The following is a 20,418-nucleotide window of genomic DNA, read 5'->3' on the forward strand; positions in this document are numbered from 1 at the left end:
AGGATGGTGCATCCACCTCGGGTGCAGGACCCTCATCAAAGGGTGGGGTTGGGAGACCTGCCAGGGCCCCCTCCACCCCTGCTCCATCGGAGGGGCTTGACCCCTCTGGCAGTGGCATGTCACCCCGGGGGGGGGGGGGGGGGGCCTGGGACATCCTCCCAGGTTTCTCCTCCCAGTCCCTTCCTGTCCCAGTTCTCCCCGGGGTGGCTAGAGTCTCGGGCGCTGGGGCCCCGTCAGGTGGAGCACCCAAGACCCCCCCCCTCCACCTCCCTCTACCCCTGCCCCAACCAAGGTGGTGGACCTGGAGGTGGCGACAGGCAAGCAGCCTGGCCCACCCCCTACGGGGGAGGTGCCAGCTACTCCCCAAAAAGCAAAGAACAAGAAGAAGAATAAAGGAGTGTCTAAAGGAACTCCTGCCCCTTCGGGGCCTGCCTCGGACAGCACTGGGGAAAAGGCAGCCAGGGAACCTGAGCCCGCTCTGCCTGCCCCCCCCCGGAAACCCTGCCACCTCCGGCCATGACTGAGGGTGTCCCGGAGAGGTCTGGCAACCCCTCGCCCCCATCCCAGCCAGTGGGGCCTGTGAGTGGCAAGGCAGGGGGAGAGTGCCTGCCTCCCGAGCAGCAGCAGGCAGGAGAGATGGCAGAGGGTCTTGCCACCCCACCACTCGCTCCCATGCCTGCCGGGGCCAATGAGGAGGAGGAGATGGAGTGCCTGCCCTCTGAGTGCCGCAAGCGGCCCAAGGAGCAGGATGACATCTGCCCCCCAAAGCGGATGGGGATCGCTCTCCCCGAGACGGTCCTCGACCCAGATAGAGAGGGAGGCCTGCTAGGGAGCCTGGCCATTGAGGACACTTTCAGTGGTCTCACCAGGAAGTCCCCTCCCAGGGTACAGCCCCGCTGGTTCTCAGTCAGCAGTATCCACCTCCTGCTGGAGAAACCCCCCTGGGTGGCCCCCAGCTATGGAGGTCTCCTCAACCTCTTGGACCAGACCAAGGGCCAGAGGAACGTGGCTGAGAGTATCCGGCAATGGTGCCCGGACCCTGCGCAGTTTGTCCGTGCCTCTAGCGACGCGGCGAGGCTTATGCACCGGGACCCGAGCACGCGTCAGCATGCCTTCCGGCTCAAGAAGCTGGTGACCCGGGTGAGGGAGGTGTGGGGCCGAGGAGTGCCTGTGGAATAGGGCAGGGCAACGCTAGGCCTTTTCCCTGTCTCCGCGGTTTTTCTGCCCAGTGTCCGTCACCTTCTCTCCCACCGGTACGCTGCCTACCCTTCCTCCCTCTTCTCCTGTTCATGGTGGTTACTACAATTGCCTCGCTCAACACCAACGGCTGCAGAGACCTGGTGAAGCAGACGGCCATCCTGGAGGGCCTGCAGCAGAAGCGTCTGGCAATCGCCTTCCTCCAGGAGACGCACAGCGATGCGTACGTTCAAGCTGACTGGCACGCCGCCTGGAGAGGCCGCTTGTTCCTTAGCCACGGCACCAACCTCAGTGCGGGAGTGGCGACCCTCCTCTCGCCACAGCTGCGGTACGACTCAGCGGTGGCACGAGAGGTCGTCCCCGGCCAGCTGCTGACCGTCCACGTCACCCTGGCACACCAGAGCCTGCTCCTCGTCAACGTCTACGCACCCACCGATGGGAGAGAGAGGGTCGCCTTCCTAGAGACCCTGGGCAACCTCCTGCGTGACGCCCCCGGCTGCTTAAGCTGCGGCGATGTGTCCAGCGGGCCGAGGCCTTGGACTTTGCTTTGCGCGGGTCGAGCCCTGAGGCCCCCCATGGGTGTCCCCGCTGGCAGAAATGTAAATATGTAAATAGAGCTTTGGCTTGCTATGGTTTTTTAGTCTAGAGTGTACGGGCAGGCCTTGCAGGCCATGAGCCCAGGACCATGTCCGTGAAGCCCAGGTGTTCGGGCCAACCTGTACATACTCTCTACTGGCCCCGATTTGTCACCCTCCCTGGAATAAATGCCTCTTAAAAGTCAAAGTCTTTCTTTCTGCCTCCATGGCCAACAGATGTCTCCACTCCTTATTTTTACTCTTATTTCCTGTTGCCACCTGCTGCCTTAGCCTGCTTGTGACTTTGGCATTCACTATCTAGCTGCAGCCACAGGTGTGCTGCCTACTCGGCCATCTCACCAGATAACAGCTGAGCCTCTAGCAGTTCACATTTCAGCATTTCTAGGGTACTGGGGATAACATTCACTTCTCCTTCTCCTGGAAGCCCTTTGCCTCCCAAGATAAGGCAGAGAGACTCTTGCCCCTTTAACAAGGCTTCTGCCTCCACACTGGAATCCTTTCCAGTCAGCACCGTCCCCTTAGCTCATTCATCTGCTCAGAAGCATGCACTGGAAATAACTTTCTCACAGAAACGAGGAGGAGGATTGGAATGATACACTTGAACCACAAACCGTAGAATTCCAATGCCTTCTGGTCCATATTTCATAAAGACACAGGACAAAAAAAAATTCAAGAAGGGATGCATTACAACATGAAGCAATATGGGATGTCTGACTAGAATGCAGAACATGTCATTTGAAATATCATGTTGGTGCGTAGCTGCAGTGGTGCAAAGCGAAAATAGGGTTAGCTTGATGGTAACAATGTAGGGAGATGAGGTATTTGCCCAGCAAGTGTTGCAGATCGAGACTATACTCAAAACTTGCCACAAGTTTTCAGCTGATTAGTGGGATGGGGGGACATTCTCTTGGGGCTGGACCCTATCAGTTCTCCCCCACAGGAGAATAGTCTCCACACCTTGCACTCCTCCAAACTGATCCTAGGAGCCTTGCTTCAGGGACACAGCAGTCCGCCTTCTGCTGCACTGCTCTGGGCTAATCCAGAATGGGATGGGGCAAGGTGAGGGCATTTTGTGATGGTGGCAAGGTTCCTGAGCCTCACTGCTGTAGCACAAGTCTGCCTTCCCCTACTCTACTCTGTTAGCTAGATGGCAAGGGGAACCTGGGGAAAGCCAGGAGCTGGGCTTGGAAAGCCTCTGCAGAACAGGCTCCTGGCCCCTCTGGCTCAGCTGAACAGGGGCAAAGTCCTTGTTTGCTTCTGATAACTGGTCTGTTCCTCCGCTCCTCTCCTGTAGATAGGAGGTGGGATATAGCTGCCCTCAATGCCTTTTCCAGACTGGGGTGACTTTAGTCTTGGGAAGACCTGGAGGGCAGCTATTCCCCGCTAGACTGAGATGACCTTGGTCTTGGGGAGGCACAGGAGATTTTCTCCTGTTGAAGTGTCTTTGGGGGAAGCTAAGCCAGGAGAAATGTGTGCAGGCGTTTAGACTCCCGAGAGAAACTCCTGGGAATGATTTAACCCTGGCTTTTCCCAGGTTATTTTTCTCCCATTTTTGGGCTCCAAGAGAAAAAGCTTGAACACACTTTTGTTTTCCATTGGGAAAATGGCTGCATGTGGTCACTGGGTCCATTCAAGGCTGGTTCTCCCTCTGCGTGTATACTAATTCATAGATTCATAGAGTGTAGAATCGGAAGGGACCACAATGGATCATCGTGTCCAACCCCCTGCCCCTGGCAGGAAAGAGGACTGAGGGCAGGTGACCCCAGCCAGGAATTCACATACTATGTAAGCTTTCATTCTCGTGTTTGAATCTCCATTTGAAATCTTTGATTAAGAATCCTGCTTCTTCCTCTGAGGTCCTTCTTTAAATACTTTTTCTTCATTAAGCTCTCAAACTCTTCTCGATGGTTCTGTTATGTCTATCAAGTTCTTGTCTCTTTGTAGTAAACAACTTCAAAAATAACCATCAATCAGATCTTATTAGTGGCAGGGAGGAGAAGGACTCTAAGGATTGCTAATCAATCAATGTGTCACTGGCTCATGAATTTCTAATAATTGGGCTATGTGAAAGGTGGTTTTTTTCTTAATAACTAAGCAGAATTCAAAGCACTGAATTAAAATAGTGTGTCTGCGTGTGTATACCACAGTGGCCCACATATGTTTATACAGTATAAATTGGAAGGAGAAAGGTGCATGGTGCATTTTTTTTTTCACCATCCCTTCCCCTGCCCTGTTGCCTTTTATATTCTAGGGGGGAAACTGGGAGGAATGGGAGAGGAGTTGTTGCCTTCATAATCTCTCGCCTTTTTAAATAATTGAAGCAGTTTTTTTCTCTCAAAGTTCACTCCCTCCTCTAATGTATATCTGAGTTTGGAAATTCTCCCTGAGTTCTGCAGTGTCTGGTAATTATCATGCCACACTAAGCAAAAGTTCTAAAAAGCTGCAATCAGACTTCCAAAATGATATGATTAAAAGAGACGGTGGAGGATAAATGCATTGTAGATCATAAGTCTTTAGAAAGCCAAAATGATAAAGTAATCCTGCGATAAACATAAATAACGCAATTAGTTAGCAATCATTATGTTTGTTTTTACTTGTCTAGAATAGTCTTTCTAGGTCTTTATGTGTTCATTTCAGTTAAATGCTTCAGTTACTTCATACAGTTTGACACATTTGCTCTCCGATGTGTTTTTTGATCACATCATTGAGGAGACTTCCCTTCCCCGGTCTCCTGTATTTGCATAATTTTAGAAACCTACTTGCTTTTACAACTTAGTTTGGTTCTTCAATATATTCATTTCACGCTCAACTCCTGCAGCTCTTTTACTTCAGTTTTTAAAGGAAGCTCAACCTATAATGGAGAGAATATCATAAATAAGACATAAAATCGTAAGATGTAAAACTCTGGAGAGGAAGTACTTTGAACTGTCACTTTAATGTAATTTTTTAAAAAGCACATTTTGAGGGCGGGTGCTGCAGTAGTTTAATGAGTTCGTCTTGTAACTGTTGTACGTGGTGACTGTTGCTGTATGAGAGATAGGGAGGAACTTTGTGCATGTTCTTGCATCCCTGAAATGCTGTTTTGGAGCCTACAAATATAAAAGGAGCCAAAGGTGATTCTAAAGCTGCAAACTCATGAGAGATGTTGTGTAGTTTTGTCTACCTATAACTTCCTCCAGGGGACATCTGTATTAGGACAGTTATCTTTATCCTTGTATACAGTTCTGCTCATCTAACCACCCACAGGAACCTCTGTAGGCATTATGAGCCATTCTTGCTTGTCTGAAGACTGTTAAGGGGGAATAAAGACACTTTTCAGATCACTTTATGGGGGAAAGCAATATTAGTGAGGTCTGAATGCCATGCATTTGATTTATATGCTGCCCTTCCCAACAAAGGCTTGGGATGGCTTGCAGTAGCATATAATAAGTTATAAAACAGGCAGAATTCATAAAACAAAGGCATGTTGAAAAACATGTTTCAAAGATATGCTCCAGAGGTTACCTCTTCCCCTTTTGAGACCCATGTGAGGCCATAAGTAATAGTCACCAACTCAGTCCCTTGCCACCTTCTAATCTGCCTAAGGATGTGCATGTATGGGGGGGGGGGGGGGGGGGGGGGGGGAGGAATAGTATTGTTCCAGAGGGGTGAGCCTGGGACTTCCAGGGATTTCATGCTTGCTGCTGCATGAACTGAGACTCCTATCTGGTAGTCACTCACTGCAGGGGTGCCTACTGCCAAGATGAATGTAATTGCTATATTATAATTTAGGGTTGCCTTCTGGAGATTTATGTGGCCACCTTGAGTAGTAAATGGCTGCTTGACACTCTTGCCCATTTATATCTAGCATGTGAGTGCTGGAGTGTAGTCATGGGAATAGTAGCAACTGGTGTGGAACTGAGCCACACTGAGAAATAACATCAGTTTGTGGGGTATGATCAATTCTGCTGCCGCCTCTTGTACACCTTCCGCCTGAGTGTCTGTCAGTAATCCCTGGGTCCTGTCCATCTTCCTTTCTCATTCAGACTACAGAGCTGAGGTTTGTGTGGCATGCGTCCTCACTCTGTGCTGACATGGGCATAGGACACCTTCCCTCAGGCTCCATTTCTTGCAGCCTTCTCTGACAGGATAAGGACGAGGTGGTAATCACTAGGCCTGTGCAAGTAGGCAGCTATTTGATCCAGCTTTGAATCTGGCCGCTTTGGATGCCAGCAATCCAATCTGGAGCTCTGGACTGGGTTCCCGCTTCAGTCCGGCCAAAGTGGCTCTGAAGCTTCGGAGTCACCTTGGAGATCCAGCCATAGGGTATAATGGGGAATCAATTAAATATCTATAACTTTGCTTTTTGTTTGATTTGGATGAAACTTGCAGGAGTGGTAGCCTCTGCTGATAGCATGAAGTCTGCCAAGTTTTAAGATGATCGGTGCAGGGGTTTGGGGGGAACTGTACCCCAAACTCTTGAAAGCAAAACTTGTGTCACTTGTGTATGTTAAGCCACAGTGGGGTCCAAACTGCAGGGGTCCTAGCCCCTGCTGAGGCCACAAATCCTGCCAAGTTTCAAGGAGATAAGTGTGGGGGGTTGGGGGAAACTACACCTCAAGCTGCAGACAAGTAAAACTCATGACAGGTGACACTATGTGTCAAGGCACAGCAGGATGAAAGCTGAGGGCCTGCTAGCCCCTGCAGCAGCCACGAAGCCTGCCAGCTTTTTGAGGAGATAAATGCAGGGGTTCTGGGGCCCTGCACCTCTAGCTGCTGACCAGGCAAAACTCATGACATGGGTGCTTGTGCAACTGTCTGTCTTGGGACATGGTGGGGGGGTGAACTACTGCAGGCCTGGCTGCTAAGCTACTGTGTTACAGGGACCAGCTCAATACACAACACTTAGCTACTACATAACGAGTTAATGAGTATGGATTAACACCTACAAAACCACAGACTAAGGAGAGGAAATAATCAATACAGACAATCAACTGTCCCAAGACAGACACTGTCGGTTGGACAAGCACCCATGTCATGAGTTTCATCTATCAGCAGCTAGCGGTGCAGGGCCCCAGAACCCCTGCACCTATCTCATCAACAGATGGCAGGCTTTGTGGTCTCAGCAGGAGCTAGCAGGCCTGCAGCTTTCACCGCACTGTGCCTTAACACACATACTGTCACCCATGTCACGGGTTTTGCCTGTCAGCAGCCAGAGGTGCAGGGCCCCAGAAGCCAGACTCCCCCTGAACCTATATCCTTGACAGCTGGCAGGCTTTGTGGCCTCAGCAGGGGCTAGCATGCCTGCAGTTTTCACCCTGCTGCGCCTTAGCACACACAGGGTCATCAATGTCACAAGTTTTTTTGCCTGTCGGCATCTTGAGGTGTAGTTTCCCCCCCCCCCCCCCCCCCCCAAATCCCTACACCTATCTTCTTGAAATTTGGCAGGCTTTGTGGCCTCACAAGGGGCTACTACCCCTGCAGTTTTGACCTTGCTGTGGCTTCATACGTACACGTGACATGAGTTTTGGTTTCAAGAATTTGGGGTGCAGTTCCCCCTGGACCCCTGCACTGATCTTTTTGAAACTTGGCAGGCTTCATGCTTTCAGCAGAGGCTATCACCCCTGTAGGTTTCATCCAAATCAGACAAAAAACAACAAAGTTATAGATATTTCATTGATTTCCCCCCCCCCCATTATACCCTATGGCCGGATCTCCGAGGTGGCTCCGAAGCTTTTCTGAAGTGGTTCGGAAGCTCCAAACCACTTCAGAAAGCATAACTAAGCCAGCGCTTTGATCCAGATATGCTGCTTTGGACATCGAAGCATCCAAAGTTTCTCCAGATCCAAAGCCTTGCATGGCCCTAATGATTGCATGCACTATAACACTTTGATGCAGTGCAACAAGAAACTAGCTGATTCTGTTGCTGTGCAGTTTCGTTTTCCTGGGAGCCTAGCCACTGGACAGACTTGTCTCTCTTTCTTTCTTCTCCTTCTCATGTTTAAACTCTTCTTTTGCTTGCATATCCTGTAGTGTCACACTCCATGGCTACTGGAGATAATGACTTGGATGTGACAGGTTTGTCTCCATGAAGACAGGAAGCCTCATGAACTGAGTCATCACAGAGCTGCCTTTCTGATCTCATTTTTTTTTCAATATGACTGCATCACTAAAGCACAAGAACACTTTACCCCAGTCTCACATTCTACAGCCCAAGACAGGTTTCACTTTTGTATGGGGAGGAATTTCAGATGTGGTGGGTACCAGACATAACTTGTGCCCCTTGCACAAAGGCCAGGAATAATTGCAGTCTTTGAGAAAGCATGGGGATGGCTCCATAGGCCATACTTAAACATTAGAACATTGAACTGCTTGGCTAGGGACAGACACTAAAAAAGCCTGAATTGATTCAATCTCTGCAGGTTAGTCTAACCTGGCTAGGCTGAATCAACTTGTAACTGCACAGATATCCCAGAAATTAAGGCAAATGCCTGGAGTGGCTCAGGCTAGAAGTCGGGGAAGGGAGGGGTGCTAGAGCAGCCCTCCCTTCCCTTCCACAGGGCTGCGGGCCAGGCCCCAACAGGATGCTTCGATTGGGGGGGGGGGGGGCACCCCCCACACCCCAGCTTTCTGACCAGCCCAGTGGGGAATTGATAACATGGTGTTTATCACCCCTAACTCAGTGTTTATAACCCCTTAAGAAAACAACAGAGAGGCATTTCCACCTGCCTGTTGATTCTGCCTTTGTCCCATCTGCCACAGCATGAACCATAGCCAGCATGTGGCATGCCAGCTAATGCTGAGAGGTGTCTGTGTAAGGCAGAGGGGAGGGGAGAATAATCCCTGCTTAGGGAGTGGTGGGCAGGGACAGGGAGCAGGGGGAAGCCAGGCAGATGCCTGCAGCCTCTGCTGGAGCTGCAGGCAGAGGGCAGGGGCCAGCAGAGCCCAACCCAGCCCAGAGAGCATGCTGGGATGCTAGGGGAGTCAGGTTTAACTTAAACCAGCAAGGGATCTGGGACGGACATTACATAAACTGTTTGATCCAAATCAGTTAAGTCTGATACTACATTCAACCAGGCTTGTCTCAAACCGGTTTCAGCCATTTTCAAACTGGTTTATGTGCACTGAACATCTGTTCTGTTACAGGTTTAAACCAGTTTCTGATCACCTAAACCAATTTTACGTGTAACCTTTGTCCCTAGCCCTTTAGTTAGAGGCAGATTTAAAGTGGTCCACCTCAATTAGTACAGACACAGTTTTACAGGAAGAGCTCTTTCCCTGCAGCAGCAAGAGACCTTTTATGCTAGTATAAGTGAAGCTGTACTTTAGGATTGTATTGATGCATAGGAAAAAAATAACCCTAACTAACATGGTATATATGTGCAAAACCTGTGTAGACCAGGTCTATTGGTTTCTGTAGGGTAGATTTTTGCCTTGGGTCTTCCCACCCTCACAGGGGCTCACAGAGAAGGCAAATATGCCTAACAGATGCCATAGCCTGCTTGCTGCTACTACTTATTCAGAAGATGGCTTTGGGGTCGCACCAACACTTTCTGCTATTGGGCTTCTATGTCTTAAATCCTTATCATGAATGTAACAGTAACATTTACTTGAATGCACAAAGGGTTTATTTGAGCTTTCACAAATATGTTGCTGCACTACATGCTGATTTGTTCTTCCTGACCTATTCCTGACAAGACCTGCTTCAGAATCACATGAAGCACAATTATGTAAATAGCAGCCCACGGGGAGGTAGAAAAAATGTTCCTAATCGCCCTTAGTTAGCAATCACTTCTTGCCCTGAAGTGTGAGGGCTAACCCTATGAATCTACCTCGGGGTCAGATAGCTACTGTCCCCTCTCTGGGTTATATAGCACCTTCACTAATACAGGTTCTCTAGTCTGAACAAGAGACCTCACTTCTGCTGCTGTTGCACAAACTGTAATAGAAGAACCCAGTTCTCTCTCCCATAGCTGGGGAAGTGCCACACTGCTAACAGCAGATAAAAACAAATTTATGTCAGAAAATAAGCAGCTGTGTCTGTGTAGACCTACAGGAACAGACCTGGTGCCATTTTTTATATGGTCACCTTTATATCACAGCATAACATCCCCTCTGGGTGCTGCTGCAATCTAAATGACTAAAATGAGTAATAATAATGATCATAATTGCTCTTTAAGTAAGAGACATGGGGAAAGGTTCTCTGCTACTGTACATTTCCGTGCTTCTATTGACTTGAAAGCTTTTAGAGCTAGCCCTGGATGAGGCAGGGGTGGGAGGTAGATAAGGATGAGATGTCTTCATGGCATCATCCTCCCTCTAAGACTCCTGTCTTCGGGCTTTAATCTGGAGCAAAATGTTGTGCCCCATGTAAGAAGCACTGAGTACCAGCAACTCCTGCTAAAAAAACAATGCAATGGATAATGCTGTGCTTCTTCCCTCCAGAGGGTTTTCCCCAGTTACAAAGAACTGGACGAGAAGTCAAGATTGTTCAGCACCCTCCAAAACTGGGCTCTGCACTCATAACATGAATGTGGATTTTTTTGCCACTGACTTCAGCAGGAAAAGAATCTGGCTCTAAGAGCAACATTTTGTCCTAGAGGCAGAAAATGTGGTTTAAAAAGACCAGTCAAGGGAGTTTTTTAAAGACTTCTACTAAAGTGAATGTAGGAAAGGGGGAAATAAAAATAATCTATTTTTGCTTTCAGCAGAACACTCCTAAATCCAATACTGCTTTTGATTCCCTCCCCATCCCCACCCTTAAATAGATTTTGGCTTCTATGTTTAATGATTCCTACTTTAGTTGCAAGTTTTATACATAATCCCAGGAAAACTGAGAGAAAATTAAAAAATTCTCATCAAGAAATCCTCACTGTCTTGTCTCCACATTTCTATAGGGCAAAGAAGCACAATGAAAAGGTAGACATGTTTCCTTTAATTCTGTAACCTGTTTTTACGAAACAGCTGCGTAACAGGACCATTGTCGGGTTGAACTGAAATCCTTATTGGATTATTGTTTATTTTAAATGATATTGTGTTTATTCAATTCTCAGAAAGAGTAGGGGTTTGAGGTGGATTTTTTTTTTTTTTTTTGTGAATAATCCAGCAGACTGGTAATGAGCTTTGTGAAGGCTAATTCAAGGGTAAGGCGATGGCATTTGTATTTATCCCGTATTTGGTCACAAGAGATTCTGTTTCATTTCATTTGAACTCATAAAATACAGTTAGCTTATACCCCATAAATAACATTAGCCTTCAAAAATCTATGAGAGAATGGCAATGTGTCTTTGCTGAGGGCAATTTAAAATCTCTTGTGTGAACTGATCAAATTAAATAAAGCTTCTGTGCTGTCAAGGTTCAAAATCTACTGATGTGCCAACATTCATTCTTCAGCTCTGTATTTAGCTTTTAAGGCAGACAAGGTCAGCTGTATCTGATTGATCTGGCATCTATCTAGTAGGAAGACAAGCTGTTTTTTTCCCTAAGAAAGAGGGGTTTTCCCCTCTTGTTCCTCTCAGATTTAAGGAGCTGGCATGGCTTTTCTTCCACCAGATGGCATCCTTTATCCAGTGAAAACATTGATGGATTTTTGTCATTGTCCACTTGATTGTGGGGGATGAGAGAGGGGGTGTTGGTTTGCTTGTTTTTCTATTTTAAAGTGACCTTTTACTATAACTGCCCTACCTCCATCTTTCAGCATGTATTAGAATGGGGCAAAGCAGAAATAAAAGTACAGATTTTGACAAACACTGCTTAACAGATACATGTCAAGAAGAAGGAAAAAATAGGGGAGCAATCTACAATTCATTTCTGGAACTCTTGAAACGAGACACAGTGTTGTGCCATAAAAAAAAAGCAAATCTATTGGCTCGGCATAAGAGGGAAAAGTTTGTTTCCAACTGCTAGTGCTGCACACTCAGCCTACTCTATCCTAATATCAAGTTCACTCTTGCTTCTGAGCAGTTGAAGTGCCCCCACCTCCATTTTGATATGTGGGGATGCTGATACATGAGACACAGAGGGTGCTTAGGGTGTGCTAATTAGCCCTGCCACAATAGTCACAATACAAGTGTAAGGATTGGCAATACCACGTAATGCAATGATATGTAGGAGTTTAGTGACGTGTATAACACAGGATGTATGTTCATCAGTATACTTGCATCTTGAGTGCTTACCTCCTGTTTCTTCTCATTTTGTAGATTTATTGACTCTGGAGTATATTACTATGCTTAAAGCTCTTAAAAAAATATTTTTTATTTTTTTCTGGTAACAGCCCATAATTCTGTAGAGCTTCTGTAACAGCTGCTGACTTTGGCACCTAAAAAAATGCAAAGATGTACATTGGCAGCACTCTTTATATTACTTCAGGCCAGGCCTGCGAAGTGTCAGTGCCCTCAAATACCTCTGACTTTATGACTGCTTGCAGAATCAGCAGCTTTTATTTATACATACTAAGTAACTTTCCCAGACTCCACAGTTTTATGGTTCATAGCAATAATTCATCATGGCTTTACATTTGATTATTAGTTGGGGACACTTTAGAGTCTACCTCCATGCTGTATGGAGGCTGTTTCCAATAAGATGGTGCTGCTGCTGTTCCAGAGCCCCCTCCAGGATTGTGCAATGAAGATCATTGTAGCCTGGAGCAGCTGCCTCCCACAGGTCATTCATATGGAAAGGTACTTTGTTGTGTTCCTGGGTAATAGTATGGAGAAATATGAATTTTTACTTTGTGTCTAGGATTGTAGGTGCCCCAGCAATGGGACTTGCCTTGGATAACAGAGGTGTTCCAGCTGTGTGGGTTAAGACCTATATACCACACTCCTTTTGATTTCTGAGGTCAAACTGACATTCAGTGGCAATCATGCAGTGTTCACCTGGCTTCATTTCAGAACCTTGTGGATCTAAGCATGCTGCTAGCATGGACATAGAAGCATAAAATCAGCCCGGGTTTGCTCAAAAGATTTGTGAACTGAATGGCTGCTTTGGCAAAGCAGAGCTGAATGTTTCCATTTGTCATGCAAACTCAGATCCAGACAAATCATGCATAGGGTTGTGTTGTGTAACAACTTCTGCACAGTTCTAATTCTGCCTTCAGTCACACCTATGCAACCCTGTTGTCTTTGAACGTTATGCTCTTAGTTTCCAGTTGTATTGGTGGTGCATGTGCCAAAATGGAATCCAGTCATTCTTTCATAACTGCTCTGGGCTCAGCAGGATGTGCAAGGGGAAAAAGAAATAAGAACTCTTATTGCCAGTAAAGTTGGGAGATGAGATTCCAAGCAGTGGTAGAAAGCAAAAGGAGCCAGTTTCACACAGTAACTTTTCAAAACTAGAAGCAGATTTTGAATGCGATTATATAATTTCAGAACTAGTTGTTTTGAGTTCCGTTTTCAACATTCTTTTTTTCTAGATGGTGTGTTGCTGTATAGAACGTAGTCTTGTAAGCGTGGAGACCGGAGGTATTGATTTAAGTTACATGTGCAATAGAAGTGGAATCAAGCCGCCAACTTAATATCTGCATCTGATCTTGCCCCAAATTTTCAGACTTTGGTTCTGGGCTAGCCAGGGAATTGCTGGGGACTGCGACAGGCTGTGGGGTATATATTTGAACTGAAGGTTAATCTAGAGTCCTGTGGGGACCTCATGTAGTTCTTGTGAGCCTCTTATGAACTCTACCAAATTTTACCTGTTAGTTAACAGCATTTAACTCTCATGAGTTCGTTCGTTCGTTCGTTTGTTCTTCTCAAGGTCTTGGGCGTGTTCCTGGGGCCGACAACCTTCATGGCGCACAGCTGGGACGGCCTCGAAGAGGGAGTGGAGGCCTGCCTGCAGCGGTGGCGCTGGCGCCTGCCCAGCCTTTCCTACCGGGGGCGCGTCCTAGTCATCAATAACCTGGCGGCGGCGACCCTGTGGCACCGCTGCGCGGTGCTGGACCCTCCGCCGGAGCTACTGGAGAGACTGCAGCGGCTCCTGGTCGATTTCCTGTGGGACGGACGCCACTGGCTCCCACGAGCTGCCCTCTACCTGCCCACCGGCGAGGGGGGCCAGGGCCTGATCGATCTGGCTAGCAGGGTGGCCGCCTATCGGCTGCAGGCCCTCCAGCGGCTCCTGTACACCGAAGGCCACCTCCCGTGGTGACAGCTGGCGTGCCGATTCCTGTGGCGAGTGGGGGGCCTCGGCTTTGACCGGGAGCTGTTTCAACTGGACCTCACCTTCCTGAACGGGGCGGTCCTTCCCCCGTTCTACCGCAGCATGGTGCGGGCCTGGCTGGCGGCCTTCCATCTCTGTCCCCAGGCCAGGCACCTGCGGTTCCCGCAACTCCTTCGAGAGCCCCTGGTCCACAACCCAGCCCTGCACCGTGTCGTGCCGAGCCTGGCCTCCGCCAGCCTCACAGCAGCTCTCGTCGAGGCGTGCTCCACCCGCCTGGAGCACCTCCTGGACCCTGCTCGGTCGGACTGGCTGTCACCCGAGGCCCTGGCTGCCCGGCTGGCGATGCGCTCCATCCGCACCGCGGGGCAGCTTCTGCGGGCCGTTAGGGCCGCCCTCCCGACGGAGGCAGCGACCGCCCTGGAAGCCCATCTCCAGACTCGCCGGCCCCTCCCCGCCGTGGATGCCACAGAAGACGCCTTCCCACCACTACCCGTCATCCCAGCAGTACCCGGCGAGCTGGCCGAGCGGCCCAACACGCTGCTTAGTCTCCCGGTGCCCCCCAGCAGCAATACGGGCTGCCCTTTTGGCACCCTGCCCTGCAAGGACCTTTACATGTGGGTGGTGCGCACCTGGCACGCCCAGGTGCTGGCCGGCCACCCTGACACCGTGTGGCGGCGGCGCCTGACGCGGCCTGGGACCCCGGCGTGGCGCACGCTGTATAAGGTGCCCATCACCAAGAAGACCGGCGACCTGCAGTGGCGGCTCGTGCACGGCATCCTGGCCACCGGCACCTTTGTGCGTCACCTGGACCCAGCGGCCTCGGCGGCCTGCCCCTTCTGCCCTTGGGTGCTGGACGAGGACATCTTCCACGCGTTCCTCGGCTGCCCCCGGCTGCAGCCTCTCTTTGCCGCCCTGGGCGCACTGCTTCGGGTACTGGGCCGAGACTTCTCCGAAGATGCCTACGTCCACTCCTTTCCGTACCGGGCGGCCGAGCAGGCCACGGTCAGCCTGGCCAACTTCCTGCTGGGCCAGGCCAAGATGGCCACCCTGAAGAGCCGGCGAAACCAGGTCAGCGGCACCGGGATGGTTGACGCCCTGCAGCTCTTCCGCCTGCTGGTGCGGGCCCGCCTCTCGCTCGAGTTTGAGCACGCTGTCCTCCGGCGGACGGTGCCCGCCTTTGAGGGGAGTGCTGGGCCCTCGAGGGGGTGCTGTGCCGAGTCGAGGCGGGACGCCTGATCCTCGTACTGTGATGCCACCGGCTGCTCAAGCCGCAGAGACGCGTCAAGCGGGCCGAGGCCCTGGACTTTTGCTCATGCGGGTCGACCCCGGAGGCCTCCATGGGTGTCCCCGCTGGCAGAACTGTAAATACTGTAAATAGTCCTTATGTTCGTTGTGTTGGTTGTTTTTTTTTGTCTAGAGTGTACGGGCAGGCCTTGCAGGCCATGAGCCCAGGCCTTGTCCATGAGGCCCAGAGCTTCGGGCATCCTTGTACATGCTCTTTACTGGCTCCGAGTTATCACCCTCCGGGGAATAAAGGTCTCTTAAAAGTCAAAAGTCTTTCTTTCTTTCTTTCTTTCAAGATGGCCGCCGACAGCTGAAGCCCTTCTAAGCTCCTCCAGCTCAGGTGCTTTCAGCTCGTTGCCTCGCACTCCCTGCCCCCCTTTTCCTGTCCCCCCCCCAAAAAAAACCCTTGCCTCTCCCCACCCTGTCCCTGGGGACCCCCTCCCTGCCCCTTCCCCCCACTTTCTGAGCCTTTTTCCCCTGGGCTCTGGCAGCCTCGTTTGCCTCTGCCCCTCCCCCACCCCCGCCTGAGTTGTCCCTTTGATTTCTGCTGCCTCCCTCCCCCAGGGCCCCTTCCCTTGGTCCCTGCCATCTCCCCTTGCCTTGGGGCTTGCCCTGAGCCCCTGCGGGGTTGCTCTGCTCCCCCTCAGGCCGATTTTGGGGCGTTTTCAGCCCCCTCCCAGTCCCAGTCCCCGGGCCAGCCTGAGGCTTTTTTTTTTTTTTGCTGCGCTTCGCAGTTTAACCCTGTCCTGGCGAGGAATGGCGGCTCCTACGCCTGGCAGCTGGCATGAGGATGTCTCTCAGGACCTCCCACTGTCTCATGGCCTGAGGGTTCATGCCCCTCTCCATGTGGGGCTCGAGGCTTGCGTGGAGGCTCTGGCCGCCCTCCTGGGATGGCGTACCATCCGCTACGCGGGGCGCGTGAACACGGTCCCGATGATCTATTTGAGCAAGCCCGCCTTGGTTGACAGGGTGTGTGCGGAGGGCCTGGACATTGCGGGCGTCCACTACCCTATCACGCCCCTAGAGACTCAGGCAGTGAGGGTGGTGATTTCCAACGTCCCACCGCACATTTCCAATCGGGAGCTGGCCAGGGGACTCGAGGCCTATGGGGTTCCCGCGAGTCCTTTTCGCCGCCTGCCGATGGGAAACAAGAACCCTCAGGGCAAGCACGTCCTGTCCTTTCGGAGGCAGGTCTTCATGCTCCTCAAGGAGGGCCCCCAGTCGCTGCCTCGCTCCCTGAGCCTCACGCTCGAGGGGCGGCGGTTTATTATCTATCTGTCTGTGGGAGAGACCACGTGCTTCAAGTGCGGGGGCTCCTCCCACCTGGCCGCGCAGTGCCCTCGGGGCAAGGCAGCCGGACCATCGCCGCCTGCGGCAGCGCCGAAAGACGGCGCGTCGACCTCTGGGGCACGCGACAGGCCCAGGGAGGCTGGGAGCTCTTCCTCCCGACCTCCTTCCCCCTCCGTTCCATCTCAGGGGACCGGGGTCTCCAGCGGGAAGCCATCGTCCAGCCAAGGGGCTGGTGCTGCTACCATGGCCCCACCGCCCCCTCCCCCGTCTGTGGCGCCCCCTGCCCTCGGTGCAGCAGCCCCACCGGGTGGAGAGGCGGACGCCTCCCCTTGCCCCCTGCCTGCCCCGGCCGAAGTGGCTGGGGTGGCCGGGGACTGCGGTGCTGGAGCCTCATCGGATGATGGGGCTCGGGCATCCTCCCTACCACCCGAAAAAGAGAGGGAGATGAGGGGGGCCTCTCAGGACACCCCATCCCTGACAGACCCCTCCTCGGCCAGTGCCGAGGACCCCCCCACTACAGAGCCGGACCCCGTTCCGGCTGCCACACCACCCGCCCCGTCGGATGTAGCCACCGACGAGGCAGACTTAGCGGGTGGGGGGGAGGGGCCTTCAGGGGTCCCCCTCCCCTCGCCTGTCCCCCAGCCTCCGGAGTCAGGCGGCAGCAGGGATAGTGGCGAATGTCTCTCTTCCGGTGGCCTGGCCCCGGGGGTGGCGGGAGAGCCCGCTGCCCCTTTGGTCACGCCCCAGCCTACCGGAGCAGATGGGGAAGTTAGCGAGATGGAGATCCAGCTCTCGGAGTCTCGCAAGAGACGTCGTGAGCGGGATGGCCCCTCCCCCCCCAAGAAGACAGGGAATGTCCTCGCGGAGCCGGTCCTCGACTCGGACGACGAGAGGCGGCTGATGTGCCTGGACATCGAGGGGGTCGACGCTGCAGTTGCGGGCGAGCTCCCGCCGGGGGTGCGGCCTCGCCGCTCTTCCGTGGGCAACATGCACCCCAAGCTGGCGGAGCCCCCCTGGGTCTCTCCTGACTATGGGGGACTCCTGTCCTTGCTGAAGCTAACCAAGGGGCAGAAAAATGTAGCGGGGCACATCACCCAGTGGTGTGCGGACCCCAAAGTGTTTGTCAAGGCTGCCAGGGCGGCAGTCAAGCTCATGAAGCAAGATCGGGGCACACGTCAGATGGCCTACCGTCTGGACAAGCTTGCCCAGAGGGTGAGAGTGGAGTGGGGCCTGGGCGGGTCCCTCGACTAGAGTAGGGCACGGTAGGCCTTCCCTGACCTGTCTGTATTGCCTTGCTCTGCTCTTGGGTGCTCGCTCTTCCACCCGCACTCTGCTTTGCTCCTCCTCTCCCACACCCACCCCCATGGCAGCCACAACCATTGGCACCTTCAACGTCAACGGCTGTCGAGACGCGGTGAAGCGCGAGGCCGTCCTGGAGCTCCTGCGGCAGAAGAGGCTGGCCGTCGCCTTCCTACAAGAGACCCACTCTGACAGGTTCAACCAGGCGGCCTGGCGGGCTGCCTGGCGAGGACAGGTGTTCCTGAGCCACGGCACCAACCTCCGCGCGGGGGTCGCGACACTCTTATCGCCGCAGCTGCAGCTTGACGCGGCGGTGCCGCGGGAGGTCGTCCCCGGCCGCCTGCTGACCGTCCGCGTCACCCTCGCGCAACACCGTCTGCTGCTCGTCAACATCTACGCGCCCTCCGATGGCCAGGAGAGGGTCGCTTTCTTTGAGAGCTTGGCTGCCCTCCTGCGCGACGCTAGCGAGGATGATGACCTGCTCCTCCTCGGGGGCGATTTCAATTGCACCACTGCCCCGCGCCTCGACCGCACAGGGCCTGAGCCCCACCTGCCCTCCGCTCGCAAGCTGCAAGCTGCCCTGGAGGGGGCAGACCTCGTGGACGTCTGGCGAGCCCTGCATCCCGATGCGCGCCAGTACACCTGGGCCAAGACGAGTGCCGGCAGTCTCACCATGGCTCGCCTCGACCGCCTTTATATCACCAGGCACCACCTGCCACTCCTGCGCAGCAGCCGCATCGCTCCCTCGGGTCTATCAGATCATGGCCTGGCCTTCAGCGAACTGAGCCTGCCGGGGAGAGCCTGTGCACGGGCACCGTATTGGTGTTTGAACATTAGTCTGCTCCAGGACTCTTATTTCCGGGACTGCTTTGCCCACTTTTGGCGGAGGTGGGAGGCTGCGAGACCGAGCCACTCCTCCTGGAAGCTGTGGTGGGACGTGGGCAAGGTCCAGACCCGAGCCTTCTGCCAGCAGTACACCCAGCTGGCCGCGAACGAGACGCGCCGCCGTATCCGGGAGTTGGAGGAGGACGTGGCGGAGCTCGAGGCTGCTCTGCTGGCCGCTGGCAGCGACGCGGCACTGAGCGAGAGCCTCCGGCTCCGCAGGAAATGCCTGCGCGACTTGGCGGAGAGCGCGACCCGCGGCGCGAGGATCCGCGCCCGCTGCCAGGAGCTGGTGGAAACCGACGCCCCGACCCGCTTCTTTTTCGACCTGGAGCGGCGGCGGGCAGCGAGCAAAGCCTTGGACCATCTCAAGACTCCTGAGGGCCGGGTCATTACAGAGCCGGGCGAAGTCCGCGAACGTGCCGTCGCCTTCTATCGCGACCTGTTCGCGGCCGAGCCGTCGTGCCCCGAGGCCACGCGGGAACTCCACGAGGGCCTACCGCGTCTCGATGCCCTGGAGGCCGGCGAGCTGGAGCGGGACTTGTCCCTGGAAGAGCTGGCGGCCGCCACGGCCGGCCTCGCCTCCGGCAAAGCCCCGGGCCTCGACGGGCTGCCTGCCGAGTTCTACAAGACCTTCTGGCCTCTCCTCGGCCCCAGCCTCCTGCGCGTTTTCCAGGAGAGCCTCGCCGACAAGGTCTTGCCGATCAGCTGCCGCCGAGCGGTGCTGACCCTGCTGCCCAAGAAGGGAGACCTGGGCTACATGAAGAACTGGCGGCCGGTCTCCCTGCTGTGCGCGGACTACAAGATTCTGGCCAAAGCGCTGGCCACCCGCCTCCGCGCGGTCATGGCCTCTCTCACCGGGCCCGAGCAGAGCTACTGCGTGCCGGGCAGGACCATACAAGACAACCTGTTCCTGCTGCGGGACCTGCTCACGGCTAGCGAGCTCTTTGGCCTCGACGTCGGCCTCCTCTCTCTCGACCAGGAGAAGGCCTTTGACCGCGTGGGCCACGCCTACCTCTTCCGCACGCTGGAGGCCTTTGGCTTTGGGCCCCTCTTCACCGGGGCCCTCCGGGTCTTGTACCGGGACATTTCCAGCCTGCTCAAGGTGAACGGGGTGCTTTGCGCTCCGTTCCCCGCGCGCAGGGGCATTCGCCAGGGCTGTCCGCTGTCGGGCATGCTCTACGCCCTGGCCATCGAGCCGCTGTTACACGCGCTGCGCCGCCGCCTGAGTGGGGTGGCCCTGCCATCGGCCACGGGCCCGTCCGCTGGCCCTCGTCTCCGGCTGTCGGCCTACGCGGACGACGTCACCGTCTTCCTCGCCACCCGGGAAGACGTGCGGGCTCTGGCAGATTGCCAGCGGGCCTACGAGCGCGCCTCCTCCGCCCGCATCAACTGGGGCAAGAGTGACACTCTGCTGCTTGGCGCATGGACTGGCAGGCCTCCGCCGGACTTGCCGGGGGGCCTCGCCTGGCGCCGCGAGGGCCTCAAGGTCTTGGGCGTGTTCCTGGGGCCGACGACCTTCATGGCGCGCAACTGGGACGGGCTCGAGGAGGGAGTGGAGGCCCGCCTGCAGCGGTGGCGCTGGCGCCTGCCCAGCCTTTCCTACCGGGGGCGCGTCCTCGTCATCAATAACCTGGCGGCGGCCACCCTGTGGCACCGCTGCGCGGTGCTGGACCCTCCGCCGGAGCTACTGGAGCGACTGCAGCGGCTCCTGGTCGATTTCCTGTGGGACGGACGC

General features: G+C 53.8%; 1 long non-coding RNA gene across 1 annotated transcript in view; it reads left to right on the forward strand.

Annotated features, from left to right (window-relative positions):
• LOC132249462 (uncharacterized) overlaps window positions 1-20,418 on the forward strand; it is a 123,204-nt gene that overhangs the window by 18,306 nt on the left and 84,480 nt on the right. The window lies entirely within an intron of this gene.

Source organism: Alligator mississippiensis, chromosome 3 (genome assembly GCF_030867095.1).
Source record: "Alligator mississippiensis isolate rAllMis1 chromosome 3, rAllMis1, whole genome shotgun sequence".
NCBI classification, from domain to species: Eukaryota; Metazoa; Chordata; order Crocodylia; family Alligatoridae; genus Alligator; species Alligator mississippiensis.